Source organism: Zonotrichia albicollis, chromosome 26 (genome assembly GCF_047830755.1).
Source record: "Zonotrichia albicollis isolate bZonAlb1 chromosome 26, bZonAlb1.hap1, whole genome shotgun sequence".
NCBI classification, from domain to species: Eukaryota; Metazoa; Chordata; class Aves; order Passeriformes; family Passerellidae; genus Zonotrichia; species Zonotrichia albicollis.
In genome coordinates, this window is record NC_133844.1 from 5,480,731 (window position 1) to 5,495,263 (window position 14,533).

Consider the following 14,533-nt stretch of genomic DNA (forward strand, 5'->3'; position numbering starts at 1 on the left):
TCCCCAGGAACCAGCTGGGAACAACCAGAATCTAAATTAACCCATTCCCAGTTGGTTCCCAGCACAGCCAGTTTGGATCTGGTGGTGCTGGAGCACTGAACCCTCCAATTTAAAATTCTCCATTTGGGCCACAGACCCCCAGGAACCAGCTGGGAACAACCAGAACCCAAATAAACCAGTTCCCAGTTGGTTCCCAGCACAACCAGCTAAGATCTGGTGGTGTTGAAGAGCTGAACTCTTCAATTTAAAATTCCCCATTTGGGGCACAGATCCCAGGAACCAGCTGAGAACAACCAGCAGAACCCAAATGAAGCAGTTCCCAGTTGGTTTTCCCAGCACAGATAGCTTAGATCTGGTGGTGCTGAAGAGCTGAACTCTCCAATTTAAAATTCCCCATTTGGGGCACAGATCCCAGGAACCAGCTGGAAACAACCACAATCTAAATTAACCCATTCCCAGTTGGTTCCCAGCACAGCCAGCTTAGATCTGGTGGTGCTGAAGCACTGAATCTGTTAAAGCACTGAACCCTCCAATTTAAAATTCCCCATTTGGGCCACAGATCCCCAGGAACCAGCTGGGAACAACCAGAACCCAAATAAACCAGTTCCCACATTCGGTTCCCAGCACAGCCAGCTTAGATCTGGTGGTGTTGAAGCACTGAACCCTCCAAAATTCCCCATTTGGGGCACAGATCCCTGGGAACCAGCTGGAAACAACCACAATCTAAATTAAACCATTCCCAGTTAGTTCCCAGCACAGCCAGCTAAGATCTTGTGGTGCTGGAGCACTGAACTCTCCAATTTAAAATTCTCCATTGGGGGCACAGATCCCCAGGAACCAGCTGGGAACAACCAGAACCCAAATAAACCAATTCCCACATTTGGTTCCCAGCACAGCCAACTTAGATCTGGTAGTGTTGAAACACTGAACCTGTCGAAGCACTGAACCCTCCAAAATTCCCCATTTGGGCCACAGATCCTTGGAAACCAGCTGGAAACAACCACAATCTAAATTAACCTGTTCCCAGTTGGTTCCCAGCATAGCCAGCTGAACCCTCCAATTTAAAATTCTCCATCTGGGGCACAGATCCCAGGAACCAGCTGGAAACAACCAGCAGAACCCAAATAAACCAGTTCCCAGTTGGTTTTTAGCACAGCCAGCTAAGTTCTGGTGGTGTTGAAGCACTGAACCCTCCAAAATTCCCCATTTGGGCCACAGATCCCAGGAACCAGCCAGAAACAACCAGAACCCAAATAAACCAGTTCCCAGTTGGTTTTTAGCACAGCCAGCTTAGATCTGGTGGTGCTGGAGCACTGAACCCTCCAATTTAAAATTCCCCATTTGGGGCAGAGATCCCCTGGAACCAGCTGGAAACAACCAGAACCAAACTGAAGCAGTTCCCAGTTGGTTCCCAGCACAGATAACTTAGATCTGGTGGTGCTGAAGCACTGAACTTGTCGAAGCACTGAACCCTCCAAAATTCCCCCATTTGGGCCACAGATCCCTGGGAACCAGCTGGAAACAACCAGAACCCAAATTAACCAGTTCCCAGTTGGTTCCCAGCACAGCCAGCTAAGATCTGGTGGTGCTGAAGCACTGAACCCATTGAAGAACTGAACCCTCCAAAATTCCCCATTTGGGGCAGAGATCCCTGGGAACCAGCTGGAAACAACCAGAATCTAAATTAACCTGTTCCCAATTGGTTCCCAGTACAGCCAGCTAAGATCTTGTGGTGCTGGAGCACTGAACCCTCCAATTTAAAATTCTCCATTTGGGGCACAGATCCCCAGGAACCAGCTTGGAAACAACCAGCAGAACCCAAATGAAGCAGTTCCCAGCACAACCAGTTTAGATATGGTGGTGTTGAAGAACTGAACCTATTGAAGCACTGAACCCTCCAAAATTCCCCATTTGGGCCACAGATCCCAGGAACCAGCTGGGAACAACCAGAACCAAACTGAACCAGTTCCCAGTTGGTTTTCCCAGCACAGCCAGTTTGGATCTGGTGGTGCTGAAGCACTGAACCCTCCAAAATTCCCCATTTGGGGCACAGATCCCCAGGAACCAGCTGGGAACAACCAGAACCCAAATGAAGCAGTTCCCAGTACAGCCAGCTTAGATCTGGTGGTGCTGAAGCACTGAATCTGTCAAAGCACTGAACCCTCCAATTTAAAATTCCCCATTTGGGCCACAGATCCCCAGGAACCAGCTGGAAACAACCACAATCTAAATTAACCCATTCCCAGGTGGTTCCCAGCACAACCAGCTTAGATCTGGTGGTGTTGAAGCACTGAACCTTCCAAAATTCCCCATTTGGGCCACAGATCCCCAGGAACCAGCTGGAAACAACCACAATCTAAATTAACCTGTTCCCAGTTGGTTCCCAGCACAGCCAGCTGAACCCTCCAATTTAAAATTCTCCATCTGGGGCACAGATCCCAGGAACCAGCCAGAAACAACCAGAACCCAAATAAACCAGTTCCCAGTTGGTTCCCAGCACAGCCAGTTTAGATCTGGTGGTGTTGAAGAACTGAACCCATTGAAGCACTGAACCCTCCAAAATTCCCCATTTGGGGCACAGATCCCCAGGAACCAGCTGGGAACAACAGAATCTAAATTAACCCATTCCCAGTTGGTTCCCAGTACAGATAGCTTAGATCTGGTGGTGTTGAAGCACTGAACCCTCCAATTTAAAATTCCCCATTTGGGGCACAGATCCCCAGGAACCAGCTGGAAACAACCAGCAGAACCCAAATGAAGCAGTTTCCAGTTGGTTTTCCCAGTACAGCCAGTTTAATCTGGTGGTGCTGAAGCACTGAACCTGTTAAAGCACTGAACCTTCCAAAATTCCCCATTTGGGGCACAGATCCCTGGGAACCAGCTGGAAACAACCAGAATCTAAATTAACCTGTTCCCAGTTGGTTCCCAGCATCGCCAGCTGAACCCTCCAATTTAAAATTCCCCAGCTGGGGCACAGATCCCCAGGAACCAGCTGGAAACAACCAGAACCAAACTGAAGCAGTTCCCAGTTGGTTTTCCCAGTACAGCCAGTTTAGATCTGGTGGTGCTGAAGCACTGAATCTTGATGTTGGTGTTGAAGAACTGAACCCTCCAATTTAAAATTCCCCATCTGGGGCCACAGATCCCCAGGAACCAGCTGGAAACAGTACAGCCAGCTAAGATCTGGTGGTGCTGAAGCACTGAACCCATTGAAGCACTGAACCCTCCGAAATTCCCCATTTGGGCCACAGATCCCTGGGAACCAGCCGGGAACAACCAGAACCCAAATAAACCAGTTCCCAGTTGGTTCCCAGCACAGCCAGCTTAGATCTGGTGGCGCTGAAGAACTGAACTCTCCAATTTAAAATTCCCCATTTGGGGCACAGATCCCCAGGAACCAGCTGGAAACAACCACAATCTAAATTAACCAGTTCCCAGTTGGTTCCCAGCACAGCCAGATTAATCTGGTGGTCCTGAAGCACTGAATCTGTTAAAGCACTGAACCCTCCAATTTAAAATTCCCCATTTGGGCCACAGATCCCCAGGAACCAGCTGGAAACAACCAGAACCTAAATAAACCAGTTCCCAGTTGGTTCCCAGCACACCCAGTTTGGATCTGGTGCTGCTGGAGGCCTGAAGCTGCAAGGTAAACTCTGCAGGAATCATCCCAGCTGATCCCAAAAACCCTGAGGAGCTGTAAAGCACTGCCTGTGTCTCACTTGGAATTCAAGCCCACATTAACAACTTGATTAATTGGGAATTCCAAACGAGAACGGGGCCAAGGCCGGTAGCAAAATCATGTTTTATTGCATCTGTTACCAGGAGGAACGCTCCCAACAAAACCATTTATAATTATTCTGGGATTTAAAGCTTTAACCTCCCTGTGCTTGCAAGAGAAATGTCACTTTTCTGGGCTGCCAGGAGAGCTCTGAGGCTGCTATAAATGAACCAAATGACTTGGAGGAAGAAGCAGCCCTGGCATCAAAGCAAGGCAGAGATGCAGCATCAATAGGGGAGGGTTTGGGATGCATTTTTAAAAAAGCAGAGATTTTTAAAACACATTTGAAGGGGTTTAAAGGGAAATGGGGTTGAATTTGGCATCACAATTCTTCCTGGACAGGGCAGGGAGGTGGAGAGAGAGCATTCCCTGGGGTGGAGGCACTTCCCAAGGATTTGGGGACTTTGGACATTGGAGAGCCCTCGAGGGCTCCAGAGGGGCTGGAATGGGGAATGAGGGAATTTCTACACTTGCATGCCTCAGATGCTTCCTGGTGTTTTGCACAGATCCCTTTTCCAGGAATTGATTCCTGCCTGTTTGCAATAGCCAAGCAGCAAATCCAGGCAGTCACAGCTTTTTGGGTTTAAATAATTTTAAATAATCCCCTTCTTTTCTTATTCTGCCTCTCAGTGTGAATCCCAAAGCCAAGGGTTTGATCCACTTGGGAAGTGAAAGCTCAGCAGGACACAGGGAGGGAATTCCAAGAGGAATTGGGACTTTCAACCCTAAAAATGCAAGAGGGGCTGGTGCCAAACCTGGACCTCTCTCACCATTCCCAAAACCTGGCAATTGTAAGGAAATTCTGCACATGGAGCTTGCCAGAGTGGGAACAGAGGGAAAACTCCCAAATCCAACCCAAAAATCCACCTTGACTCCCACTTTACAGGGCTGACTGCATCTCTTTTATATTACTCTGGATCTCTTTAATATTATTCTGGATAAAAAGTGCATTAAATCAAGATTGACATACAATTCTATAATTAGACAGCAACCATGTGTCCCATCAAAACTGGATTGGAAGAAGTGGCCTGGGAAAGGTGTTTGATATTATCACACCCCTTTTCCTGATAAATTTCCTCTTTCCATGGATTCTGTTCCTGGCCATATCAATTCACTTTCTAATTTAACAAAATCATTCTATTCATTATATTCCATCTCTGTCACCATTCCCAAAACCATCTGTAAGGAAGTTTTACACACGGAGCTTGCCAAAGGGGGAACAGAGGGAAAAAACTCCCAAATCCAACCCAAAAATCCACCTTGACTCCCACTTTACAGGGCTGACTGCATCTCTTTTACATTACTCTGGATCTCTTTAATATTATTCTAGATAAAAAGTGCATTAAATCAAGATTAACATACAATTCTATAATTAGCAATCATGTGTCCCATCATAACTGGATTGGAAAAACTGGTCTGGGAAAGGTGTTTGATATTATCCCATCCCTTTTCCTGATAAATTCCCTCTTTCCATGGATTCTGTTCCTGGCCATAACAATTCACCTTTTAATTTAACAAAATCATTCTCTTCATTGTATTCCAGCTTTGATCTCTGTCACCATTCCCAAAACCATCTGTAAGGAAGTTTTGCACACTGAGCTTGCCAGAGTGGGAACAGAGGGAAAAAACTTCCAAATTCAGCCCAAAAATCCACCTTCACTTCCCCTTTACAGGCCTTACTGGATCTCTTTTATATTACTCTGGATCTCTTTCATATTATTCTGGATAAAAAGTGCATTTTAAATCTAGATTAACATACAATTCTATAATTAGACAGCAACCGTGTGTCCCATCAAAACTGGATTGGAAAACATGGCCTGGGAAAGGTGCTTGCCATGATCACACCCCTTTTCCTGATAAATTTCCTCTTTCCATGGATTCTGTTCCTGGCCATAACAATTCACCTTTTAATTTAACAAAATCATTCTCTTCATTGTATTCCAGCTTTGATCTCTGTCACCATTCCCAAAACCATCTGTAAGGAAGTTTTACACACTGAGCTTGCCAAAGTGGGAACAGAGGGAAAAAACTCCCAAATCCAACCCAAAAATCCACCTTCACTCCCACTTTACAGGCCTGACTGGATCTCTTTTATGTTACTCTGGATCTCTTTAATATTATTCTGGATAAAAAGTGCATTTTAAATCTAGATTAACATACAATTCTATAATTAGACAGCAATCATGTGTCCCATCAAAACTGGATTGGAAGAAGTGGTCTGGGAAAGGTGTTTGATATTATCCCATCCCTTTTCCTGATAAATTCCCTCTTTCCATGGATTCTGTTCCTGGCCATAACAATTCACTTTCTAATTTAACAAAATCATTCTCTTCATTGTATTCCAGCTTTGTGGATGGGATGATCCTTCCCCACCTCCTGTGCCACTCTGGGATTTGGCACTAAAAGCTGAATGAAAGGAGCATTTTCCCCACTGGGGATCCTTCAGCAGGGCCCTGCCTCATCAGCATTTCCCAAAAATGGGGGAATTTCCATGGGAAATCAGGGAGTTCATGCTGATTTCCATGCTGCACTCTGGAGCTGGGATCTGTGGCCAGCAAACCCTTCCAGCAGCATTCCATCTTTCACACGCTTCTCCCCTCCCCTCACAATTCTTTTCTTTAAAAAGAAAACCACCAAGCCATCAACCAATCCACTCCCTGTGGCCTCGTTACGCTGGGAAGTCATGTTTTTAAATGAGAATTTCCCTAAGCCAGAGGCCCAGCAAGAATTTGTTGAATGATTTGTTGCTGATTTCCAGCTGAGCTGATGAACTGAGAGCCTTGGGGAGGGGCTGGGGGTTTGGAAGGTTTTGGGTGAGCCACAAATTCCCCCTTGTACCTGGCCAAGCAAACACCTGGAGCCACAGGGAGCACCTGGAAGGGAAATTTGGCCCTTGCACCTCCTTGGCCCCCAGTCTGGCATCGTTTCCTGCAATTAAACCTTCCCCTCCTGCTCCACTCTGTTAAAGGTCACTGTTAAGGAATATCCTGAGCTGGGAGGAATCCACAGGGACTCCAAGGCCTGGCTGTGTTCAGATCATCCCAGCTTGGTGTGTGTCGGATCTCAAGATCTCAGTCCTGAGATGCTGAGCCTCCGAGACCCTGGGGGGGCTCGGGACTCCTGGAATGTTCCAGAAGTGTCTGGTAGCTGGACTTTAACCCTACACAGGAGACGACAAGGATGAGGGCTTCACCGGGGTGAATGGTGAAAGGATTAGTTAATTAGAGAGTGAGACACAGGGTTTAGGATTTATGTACAGGGGGGTTTAGAGGAGTAAGATGGAGGAATTGGGGTGTGTCCTGTCCTTCTTCTTCTTCCTCCTCTCCTCCATCTTCTTTGGCCACGGTGGCACCTTTGGATTGGTTATTATTGAGAGTACACCGAGTTATAAGAATAGATGGTATTGGGGAAAAATGATAAATATTGTACACGTCACAATGGGTATAAAGATAGGTGGCTGCCCGGAGGGCAGAGACAGTGTGCCCATGGCTGACTGCTGAGCAGATCTTTGTTAGGCTGAAAGAAAATCTTTTAGATAAACAATTAATAAACATAAAAACCAAAAGAAGAACTGAAGCCTCTTCTCGTCCTTCGATACGTGGGCTGCCCCAAGGCCACCCCGGGCCTTCCAGGCCCCTCAAACAGCCGAGATAACCGGACAGTTTCCTGCAATTAAACCTTCCCCTCCTGCTCCACTCTGTTAAAGGTCACTGTTAAGGAATATCCTGAGCTGGGAGGAATCCACAGGGACTCCAAGGCCTGGCTGTGCCCAGATCATCCCAGCTTGGTGTGGTGACTCCTGAGGTGCTGCTGCTGCTCCAAACCCTCCCAGAGGTCACAGCACAGGGAAAACCTGGATGTGTTTCCATCTGGGATACCCCAAACCTGCTGCTGTTCTACTACAGAAAGCAGAATTTGTGCATTCAGGTGGGAATCTCTTCCAGCACAGTGGGTGTGCAGCATTCACATTCTCTAAAATGTCAATCTCAATATTTTGCCCAGGATTTTTCTCCTGGGAAGCTGAGAAGCCTCAGAGAAAATAAAACAATTCTTATTTCATTTGCTTCTCCTGTGTTTTGCTGCTTTGGAATGTGTTTGGAGATTGTTTATGATTGTTTCATTGGATTCTGCTGGGAGTTATTTTAACTTTTTGGCCAATCAGAGCCAAGCTGTGTCAGGACTCTGGAAAGAGTCACAAGTTTTCATTATTATCTTTTTAACATTTACTAAGTCTCCTTTCTGTATTCTTTAGTATAATATAGTACAGTATAATATAATATAGTATAATATAATATAGTATAATATAATATAATACAGTATAATATAATATAATATAATATAATATAATATAATATAATATAATATAATATAATATAATATAATATAATATAATATAATATAATATAGTATAATATAGTATAGTATAGTATAATATAGTATAATATAGTATAGTATAATATAGTATAATATAGTATAATATAGTATAGTATAATATAGTATAATATAGTATAATATAGTATAGTATGATATAGTATAATATAATATAATATAATATAATATAATATAATATAATATAATATAATATAATATAATATAATATAATATAATAATAAATTATTCTGAGAACACAGAATCAGATTCATCATTCCTGCCTGTGTCAGGGCATTTCCCAACAAATACAATAGGAGGTGGAAGGGAATGAAAACTTCTGGATTCTGCCTTATCCTGATGTTTGGAGTGTTTGCTGTGCCCATCAAAGCTCACCCTGAGCTGTGGGATCAGAGGGATTCTCCAGGGGGAAATTGTGGAATTCCTGCTGCAAAAGGGGGGGGAAAGGGAAGGAGGAAATAAAAGCTAAAATAACTTTTTTTTGCCCCAATACCTCAGTTCTCCAAGGCCATGCATCCTCTTGGAATTATTCCATATTATCACAGGCAGAGATAATTTGAACTCAAAGGGGATTTGGATGGGAATTGGGAAGAATTTGCTCCCTGTGAACATGGGGAGGGCTTGGCACAGGAAAGAGTTCCTGATCCAAGGCCAGGTGGGACAGGGTTGGAGCAACCTGGGATGGTGGAAGGTGTCTCTTACAGGATGGGATTTAAGGTTCTTTCCAACCCAAACCATTCCATGATTCTGTGATAGAGATCAGATCAGCACTTGTGGAGTTCTGGGCTAAGAGCAGAGAGTGGGAGCAGGACTTTTCCACCCTGCATCTACACAAACCCACCCAACATCTCTCATTTGAAGGCTCAAAAAAAATTTTAAAAATCCACCTTTTCTCTCAGAAGGAGCTGCTGGCTCTGGAATTTAATCCCTTTTCCAGGTGAACGCTGCACACACAGTGGGATGTGTCCTTCCCCTTCCTCCCTGGGGGCTCCTGCTGCCAGCACCCCCCCAAACCCCCCAAACCCCCCAAATCCCCCAAATCCCCCAAATCCCAGATCCCAGCTCTGCCTCTGTGTCCCTGCTCCCTCTCTGTCTGGTTTTCGGCTGTTTGGATGGCCTGGAAAGGCCCGGGGTGGCCTTGGGGCAGCCCGCGTATCAAAGGAGCAGAAGAGGCTTCAGTTCTTTTCTCGGTCTCGGTGTTTATTAATTGTTTATCTAAAAGATTTTCTCTGGGCCCGACAGAGCTCTGCTCAGCAGCCAGCCATGAGCACACTCCCTGCCCTCTGGACAGTCACCTATCTTTATACCCAAAGTTACGTGTACAATATTTATCATTTTTCCCCAATACCTTTCACCCTTATTGCCCGGTGCACTTTTAGTAATGACCAATCCCAAAGTGCCACCATCACCACAGAAGATGGAGGAGAAGAAGAAGAAGAAGAAGGACAGGACTCGCCCCAATTCCTCCATCTTACTTCTCTAAACCCCCCTGTACAGAAATCCTAAACCCTGTGTTTCACTCTCTAATTAACCAATCCCTTCACCATTCACCCCGGTGAAACCCTCCTGTCCTCATACAGGTGTCATCTCCTGTGTAGGATCAAAGTGCAGCCACCAGACACTTCTGGAACATTCCAGGACTCCCGAGCCCCCCAAGGGTGCTCTCGGTGACACCTCAGTGCTGAGGGGCTGAGATCCCACACCTGTCAGCATTCCAGAGCCTGGGGCTGCTGCAGCTCAAGCTGGCAGCCCTGCTCTCCCCAAATCCTGGGCAGGATCCTTCCAAGAGCCCCCTGCACTCATCCCTGACAGCTCCTTCCCCTGCAGAGCCACAGGCTCAGCTGCTCCTGCTGCCTCTTTTTTCCACTCCCTCGGTTATTCCAGCTGATTTCTGCCACATTTCAGCTCCCCCAAAAGCTTTTCCTTACATTGCTGCACTTGCACTCAGCCCTGCCTCTGTGAATCCAGCTGGCTGCACTCACATCCCCTCCATTGAGAATTTTCAGTCCAGGACATTGAGTGATCAGCCAGGGATCAACCCCCCAAGTGTTTCTCCATAAATATCCATTCCCCAGTATCCATCCCTTCAATTCATTTATTGGTTTGTCACCCAGGATGGGCTCTGCAGGGCGAGCTGAGGCCCTGCCCAGCACCCTAGTGTTGTAATGTGCTTTTATATTTTATAATAATTTGTAATAGTTTTGTTCTTCTATCCCATTTTGTGTCCCCTCCCTTTACCTGTGCAATCCCTCTTTTGCTGGAATATCCCCAAATCCCACCCTGGCTCTGTCACTCACATCCCATCCCCTCCACTGAGAATTTTCAGTCCAGGACATTGAGTGATCAGCCAGTCCTAAATGTCCATTCCTTAGTATCCATCCCTTAAATTCATTTATTGGTTTGTCACCCAGGATGGGCCCTGCAGAGTGAGCTGAGACCTTGGGATTTGTGGCATTTTGCTGAGAGCTGTCCCTTCCTGTCCCATCCCATCCCAGCTCTGAGCCTGCAGCAGCCACAATCCTTTGTACTCCCAATTTCTTGCCCATGGAATTCCTGTCACAGCCCAGGTGGATTCTGCTCCATCCCAAGGTTTTAGAAGGAAGCAGTGACTCAGGCTCATGGCTCTTTCTCCTCCTGCTCCATCCTGAATTCTGCAGCTTTTCCAACATTTCCTGCTGGGATCCTGTTGGAACCCTGGATACTGAGAACTTTCAATTTTCAGCAAACAGACTCACAAGAGTCACTACATTAGTGACTCACAAGTCACTACATTTGACCTAAGAGACTTCCAAAATTAACTGATAACACAAAGATTATAGATGTGTAATTAGTTAGAAGTGTGTGATATCACAGAGCAGAAAACTTAAAGAGTTTTAGAACATACAAAATTTTAGAATTTAGAATATTGAGTTTTAGAAATCAACAAAAAGCAAGACAGAAGTTTTAAGGCAGAGGCAGCTTGTTCTTCTTTACCTTCTTCCCTCTTTTCCATGGGTTTGGGTGATATTTTGTAATTAGAAAAGTCCACATTACAAGCTTTGACAGATCAGTTATTAAGTTAAAAAGGAAAATAATCCTTCAACTTTCAGCACAGACTCACAAGAGACCACTACATTTGACCTAAGAGACTTCCAAAATTAATTGATAACACAAAGATTATAGATATGTAATTAGCTAGAAGTGTGTGATATCACAGAGTAGAAAACTTAAGAGTTTTAGAATATACAAAATTTTAGAATTTTTTTTTTAGAATTTAGAATATTGAGTTTTAGAAATAAACAAAAAGCAAGACAGAAGTTTTAAGGCAGAGGCAGCTTGTTCTTCTTTACTTTCTTCCCTCTTTTCCATGGGTTTGGGTGGTATTTTGTAATTAGAAAAATCCACATTACAAGCTTTGACAGATCAGTTATTAAGTTAAAAAGGAAAATAATCCTTCAACTTTCAGCACAGACTCACAAGAGACCACTACATTTGACCTAAGAGACTTCCAAAATTAATTGATAACACAAAGATTATAGATGTGTAATTAGCTAGAAGTGTGTGGTATCACAGAGTAGAAAACTTACAGTTTTAGAATATACAAAATTTAAGAATTTTTTTTAGAATTTAGAATATTGAGTTTTAGAAATCAACAAAAAGCAAGACAGAAGTTTTAAGGCAGAGGCAGCTTGTTCTTCTCTACCTTCTTCTTCCCTCTTTTCCATGGGTTTGGGTGGTATTTTGTAATTAGAAAAGTCCACATTACAAGCTTTGACAGATCAGTTATTAAGTTAAAAAGGAAAATAATCTAAGTGCTATTTCTTAATTAGATAGTTTAGTCTTAAAAGAAGAGTTAGCCACTTTGTGCCTTCCTAATCAAAAGCTACAAAACTCAGAGTTGTAGGACTACATCAGTGATAAAAAATAATAAACATTTAAGAGCAAACATGAGCTACAAACTCAAATTCCTTCAATCCAAGCTCCAGAACCCACAGGATCTGCAGCAGCACCATCAAATGTCCCTTGCTGTCCCCAAGTGCCATTAAATCCAGCCCAGAAGGCAGAGGTCAGGCTTTAACCCCTTCTCTGCCACTGGTGAGGATCCAAAGGTGGGGACAAAGATTCCCAGCCCAAAATCCCACTGGGAATGGTCAGCATTGCCCTCACCCCAGGCAGAATTCACTGCGAGGGAAATCCAGCATGAGAGATCTGGGGTTGGTGTTTGGGCTGATCCTGAGCTGGATTTCAGCTCATTCTGGGCTGTATTTTACTGATTGGGAGCTGTATTTAATGGATTCTGAGCTGTATTTAATGGATTCTGAGCTGCATTTTATTGAGCTACATTTGAACTGATTCCAAGCTGCATTTAATTGATTCTGAGCTGAATTTTACTGATTTTGAGCCATATTTCACTGATTCTGAGCTATATTTTATTGAGCTACATTTGGATTTATTCTGAATTGAATTTTACTCATTTGGAGCTGTATTTAACTGATTCTGAGCTGTATTTAATGGATTCTGAGCTGCATTTTATTGAGCTACATTTGAACTTATTCTGAACTGAATTTTACTGATTTGCAGCTGTATTTAATGGATTCTGAGCTGCATTTTATTGAGCTACATTTGAACTAATTCCAAGCTGCATTTAATTGATTCTAAGCTGAATTTTACTGATTTTGAGCCATATTTTACTGATTCTGAGCTGCATTTTACTGAGCTACATTTGAACTTATTCTGAATTGAATTTTACTGATTTGGAGCTGTATTTAATTGATTCTGAGCTGTATTTTATTGAGCTACATTTGAACTTATTTTGAATTGAATTTTACTCATTTGCAGCTGTATTTTAGTGATTCTGAGCTGTATTTAATGGATTCTGAGCTGCATTTTATTGAGCTGCATTTGAACCTATTCTGAATTGAATTTTACTCATTTGCAGCTGTATTTTAGTGATTTGGAGTTGCATTTAATTGATTCTGAGCTGTATTTTATTGAGCTACATTTGAACTTATTCTGAATTGAATTTTAGTGATTTGGAGCTGTATTTTAGTGATTTGGAGCTGTATTTAACTGATTCTGAGCTGTATTTTATTGTGCTGCATTTGAACTGATTCCAAGCTGCATTTAATTGATTCTGAGCTGAATTTTACTGATTTTGAGCCATATTTTACTGATTGTGAGCTGTATTTAACTGATTCTGAGCTGTATTTTATTGAGCTACATTTGAACTGATTCCAAGCTACATTTAAATGAGTCTAAGCTGAATTTTACTGGTTTGGAGCTGTATTTAATTGATTCTGAGCTGCATTTGAACTTATTCTGAATTGAATTTTACTGATTTGCAGCTGTATTTAATTGATTCTGAGCTGCATTTTATTGAGCTACATTTGAATTTATTCTGAATTGAATTTTACTCATTTGGAGCTGTATTTAACTGATTCTGAGCTGCATTTTATTGAGCTGCATTTGAACTGATTCCAAGCTGCATTTAATTGATTCTAAGCTGAATTTTACTGATTTTGAGCCATATTTTACTGATTGTGAGCTGTATTTAATTGAGCTGCATTTGAACTCATTCTGAGCTGAATTTTACTCATTTGCAGCTGTATTTTAGTGATTTGGAGCTGTATTTAATGGATTCTGAGCTGAATTTTATTGAGCTACATTTGAACTTATTCTGAATTGAATTTTACTGATTTGCAGCTGTATTTTAGTGATTCTGAGCTGTATTTAACTGATTCTGAGCTGAATTTTATTGAGCTGCATTTGAACCTATTCTGAATTGAATTTTACTCATTTGGAGCTGTATTTAACTGATTCTGAGCTGTATTTTATTGTGCTGCATTTGAACTGATTCCAAGCTGCATTTAATTGATTCTAAGCTGAATTTTACTGATTGTGAGCTGTATTTAATGGATTCTGAGCTGCATTTTATTGAGCTACATTTGAATTTATTCTGAATTGAATTTTACTGATTCTGAGTTGTATTTAACTGATTCTGAGCTGAATTTTACTGAGCTGCATTTGAATTGATTCTTAGTTGAATTTTACTGATTCTGAGCTGTATTTTTGCTGCATTTGAACTGATTTTGAGCTGGTTTTAACTGATTTTAGCTGCATTTGACTGAGCTGCATTTTACTGATCCTGAGCTGCATTTTAGTGATTCTGAGCCAAATTTGAGCTGATTTTGAGCTGGTTTTAACTGATTTTAGCTTCATTTGACTGAGGAGCATTTTACTGATTCTGAGCTGCACTTGAACTGATTCTGAGCTGCATTTGAGTGATTCTGAACTGAATTTGAACTGGTTTTAACTGATTCTGAACTGGTTTAAACTGATTTTAACTGCATTATACTGAGCTGCATTTTACTGCTTCTTAGTTGAATT

At 42.8% G+C, this 14,533-nt stretch overlaps 1 protein-coding gene across 8 annotated transcripts in view; it reads right to left on the reverse strand.

Annotated features, from left to right (window-relative positions):
* The window catches only part of PPP3CC (protein phosphatase 3 catalytic subunit gamma), a 79,036-nt gene that overhangs the window by 26,325 nt on the left and 38,178 nt on the right, over nt 1-14,533 (reverse strand). The gene's annotated exons all lie outside the window — the stretch shown is intronic.